The sequence below is a fragment of the Poecilia reticulata genome, chromosome 17, assembly GCF_904066995.2.
Source record: "Poecilia reticulata chromosome 17, P_reticulata-male-v2, whole genome shotgun sequence".
NCBI classification, from domain to species: Eukaryota; Metazoa; Chordata; class Actinopteri; order Cyprinodontiformes; family Poeciliidae; genus Poecilia; species Poecilia reticulata.
In genome coordinates this window covers 13,164,369-13,169,204 of record NC_088846.1, presented here as the reverse complement: position 1 = coordinate 13,169,204, position 4,836 = coordinate 13,164,369, and positions in this window count along the sequence as shown.

The window sequence follows — 4,836 nt, the reverse complement described above, 5'->3', positions numbered from 1 at the left end:
GTGTGTCTAATACAACCAATGCAAAGATGACATTTTGCTCACTGGCGATCGTCATTTACTTCACTCAATTTAGACTGATCAGAAATCTAATTCATTCAAAATGGATAAACAGTAAAATACTTGTGGAAGAATCTTTATTTGATGCTAAATCTTATGATTGAAGCTCACTTAAGCAGCTATAGCTCACAAGATGAAACAGTGTTGCTTATTTTGTGAGTAAGATAACATTGCAGTCATCCCTAAAAGTTGTTTCCAAAACATAGTCATATTTGCATAATTTTAAAATGATTCAAAATTGAAAAGCACCAATACAATAACCTACTTGTAGCTTTAAGACAACAGTTGAATGCATTAAATTAACTGCTGAAAGAAATTTAGGAAATATACAACTCTGACCCTGGGGTCGGCTTTCAGGTGTTTGTTCAAATAAAAGAGTTGTTGCTATAATTAGTATGGTGGTGGTTTGTGGTACTTAGAAATCAATTCTCAGGTCCACCAACATTACAAAGAAATGCTCTCCAAAATGCAGTTTTACAACAAAATTCCAACATTGTATTGTAATGGGTAGAATACAGCTTACAAAGGAATCAAAAACTAAACATAAAGTAAATTAACGCTTGACAATAGAAATAAGAGAAAGAATCAAGACTGTCAGGCCAAAATTATAGAAATAAATTGATCTATATTCAGTTAATGGCAGAGTGATCTTAAACAATTTAGTGTAAAGCCTGAAGACTCTATGCTGTCTGAGGATAGAAAAGCTGAAATTCACAGAGACTTTTTTTTTCCCTGTAAATGATGAAATGACACATTCCACCAATAAACATCTATTTTAGTTAGTTGGACATAGTCTTAGAGTTGATCACGAGAACAGCAGAACCAATGAAGATGATGATGATAATAATAATAATAATAATAATAATAATAATAATAATAATAATAATAATAATAATAATAATAATAATAATAATAATAATAATAATAATAATAATAATAATAAGTTTCTTACTTTTAATATTAATATCAGGTTCAACAGGTGCACCCTTCAAGTAAAGAATAAAATAATGCTACAATATTTTTTTCTCTTCTTTATTTTCTCGATTAAAACCATGAAACAAATACTAAGCAGTTTAATAATAACTGCAGATTGATTTTTATTTTTTTCTTTACATCAATGGTAATTAATTTTTTTCTTGCTCCTACAACTGTTCTTTGTTGTTTTTCACAAACACAATTTGTGAAAAATATTTTTGCTTATAGCTGAATAATAATCGTGGTTACGTTTATTTGTCTCTGGGAATTTTGGTGGTTTAATTCTTGGTTACTCTGAAATTAAGAAGTCTACAGTGTTTTTCCTCACCGACGTGTGGCGCTGTTTCACACCATGGAGTTTGTCTTATTTTACTGTACGCTGCTCTTTAGTTAAGATGTCCTGCTTAAAAAAAACACATGCCGTTCTTCTTTGAATAATTTTCCAATTAATCCCTGAAGTGGTTTATTTTACTTACTCTACTGATGTATCAGACACAATTTGTCACAGTGCCTAAAACAGAACATAATAATAATGATTCAGTTACGATTTTTTTTTTGTAGTTTTAGCGTGAACTAAATATATATGTGTATAAATATTTATTGTATATATTAAATCAAATAAAATGTCCGGTCCCTTTCCTTAATAGTGTGAATTTGGCCAGCAGGTTTGCAGTTTGCAGCCTTCCACTCGGTGTTTTAGTGAATTTTATTATTTTGTTTGTTTGTCGCGACATCAGAGATACAAAATTAGAGGCTGTATTGAATGCATCCTAACTGTGACCTCCCTCTTTCTGTCAGATTAGATGGATGTAAGTTCAGTGAGTTTGTGACACTGAACCGCAGAAATATCAAATAATGGCTTAACTACGGATTATTATGAATTCATTCTGGTAGTACGCAGCTATATGCTTTAAAACACATAATGATGTTTTTATTTAGGCATTCTTCGTGACTCACTTGTTTATTTTTTATATATATATCACATTCTTCACCACGTGACCATTTTAAATTCTCCTTTATTTCAAAATAAAACCCTCAAAATGTCTATTTTCGTCTGCTTTGAACCTCTTTACGTCCATAAAAAATATTAATCTTCCTCTATGACACATTTGATAGGCCACGCGCCGTCTGTACGCCCTCCTCCTTCCTCTATACTCATCATCATCTTCATCATCATCACCCTTCCCCGCTCCTTCCCGTCTCTCTCTCTCTTTCTCTGCTGTCTTCGGCCGCAGCTCCTCTCTGACCCGCTAGATCCGGTAAGAAATTATCTATTTCTTTTCCTTTCATAATAATAATAATAATAATTTCCGTGGCTATATGTCTGTCGAGGATGTTAGCATAAGGGTTGTTGTTGAGCAGCTTTGCTTCCTTTAAAAGAGCAGGATTGACAGTGGAAATATGATGTGAACTCAGCTGTAAAGCCAGCAAAAAAAAAAAGGCTTAATTATAAGCTTTTCTTGTATTTTGAATGGCTGGGGAAAAAAATGCGAGATGTACTGGCATTTCTTCCCAAGTTTTGCAGGTTTCATTTTTTTGAGAAACACAATTGTGGACAAAGCCTAACTAAAAACATTGAAACATTCACCAGCTGATCTTGTTTTCTTGATCCGCACACGCACTACTTTTTCTATTTACCTGCCAATTAGTTTTAAACAAACTGCACTGTGTAATGAGGGCCTCCGCTGCCATGTGCTGATGTGGTGTGAGAGGGAAGAAGAGGAGGAGGATGAGGAGGATGAGGAGGCCCCAGGCATCGCTGCAGTGCAGAGTTCAGCAGGGAGATATTGTTGTGAGCCTGGGAAAGTGTAGCGGGGCTGACGCCAGACTCTGTAGAGTTGAGGCGAGGGGGGGACCCGGAGGATCCCAGACCGGATTGTCATGTTAATTTCCCCTCGGTGCGTTGTTGAACTTGATGTTGACTTCTTTCTTTTCTCTCTCTCTCGCTCTTGTCCCCCCTTCTGAAAGGGGGTGGATGGAAAGTGGTGGTGGTGGGGGGGCGGGGGGGTGTCTTTCTCTCTGTCACTTATTTGTGGGAAAGTTCATCTCTTTTATACACACATACACACACGTACGCTCTCTCTCTCTCTCTCTTTTTCTCGCTCTCTCTCTTTCACACACACACCATATGTGTGTATAAATATCTACAAGTAAAATTTTTTTTTTAATTCTATTAACCCTAGAAAAGTATAATTTTCCAATAAGATAAATGACCTGAAGATCGTATGACAGCAACTAAAGTTTCTTCCAAAAATCAAAAACATTTCCGTATATATTTTTTAAGCTCTCATAAAGGTGATTGTAGATCACAAACAGCAGATCCTGCGTCCAGTGAAGTTTGTTGCTTTAATTGTCGATGGATATAAAAAAATAATAATAATATATTGTTTTCCTATGTTATTAATTTCACATTTACCATTATGCTGGAGTGTTAAATGAGATGAATGATGAGGATGAAAGTGCGTGCAGTCGTTTTGGACGCATATACCCAAATGCTGAGCATGCTGTGCAAGTAATACACAATTTAGCAAAAAGAAAAATTAGCCCTAGATTAATTTCCCTTCATGTCTCACGCATGTGGTAATGGGAAAACCTGCAGCGTGACAGCAGCAGCAACGCTATATGAAGGAGTGCAGTTCGGCATGTATGTGCTGCAGACTCCATGCCAACAGATTGTTTAGGCGCAATAATCAGGTTTGTAGCGTCTGCACTATATTTGAAACTAAGAACTGTAGCCCTGGTATTTTGGTGCAATGAACGTGCACACAAAAACTAAAAACTAAAAAAAATAATGTATAAAAAATAAAAAAAATAAAATAAAAGGATTTGAGAAACTTGCTTGCCAGATGCAGAGACTCTACAGCCATCACTGTGATCGCTGCTCAACATCTTTTCTCATCAGCTGCAGCAGGTATCAGTCACATCAGAAGCCCGAATATCACAAAACAGATTTGGCCGTGAATGCTGCGAGATTAAAATGCTTTTACAGTAACAGAAAGCCCTTGTTTCTCAGAAAACAATTGAGCAGTCAGGTTATGTAATACTAAAATTGCAAATTGGCGCTTTGCGTTACAGGATCTAGGATAATGCATGTGTTTTAGATTTATGTAAACGATTTTTGAAGTAATGTATCAGCAAACATCACGAACCAGGTCACGTATTGTCATGGAAATATAGGCCACCAGTCACTGCTACTTCTAATGCGTGTAGGCTGCAATTACATATGGACGAACTAAGAAAAATACTGACTAACTCTCAGTCTTCGTTTGGTTATCCAAAACTAGCTGTGGGTTATTTTTCATATATATATATTTGAATGTAAACAACTGAAACATTTTCCTTTTTCAGATAGAATTTAGTGAAGATTTCTCAGCAGTTGTTGGTCATTTTTATATTTCAAAATAGCTCCAGGTCAGTCTGAACTGTTACAGATTGAAAATGAGATTAGAGCCGAATGTTCTCTGTGAATTTTATTTAATAACTCAGCTTTTCAAAAAAAGGAGCATCAATTTTTTAATTTTTTTTTTTTTTGCACGTATGTAATTACGGAATCAGATTTGATTCGTTCCCATCTGCACCGGTGCTAATTGGCTGCTGGTGATAATCCACGCAGCCGTGCGTGTTTAGAGCCCCAATAATGAGGATAATTGGGACAATCGGCTCCCTGATTGACAGGCACCTGCATTCATTTTCACGTTGGCTTTGATAATCCGTGCTTCCCGCCTCTCTCTCTCTCTCTCTCTCTCTCTCTCTCTCTCTCTCTCTCTCTCTCTCTCCATCCGAGGCGGAGTTTATCCCCTCAGC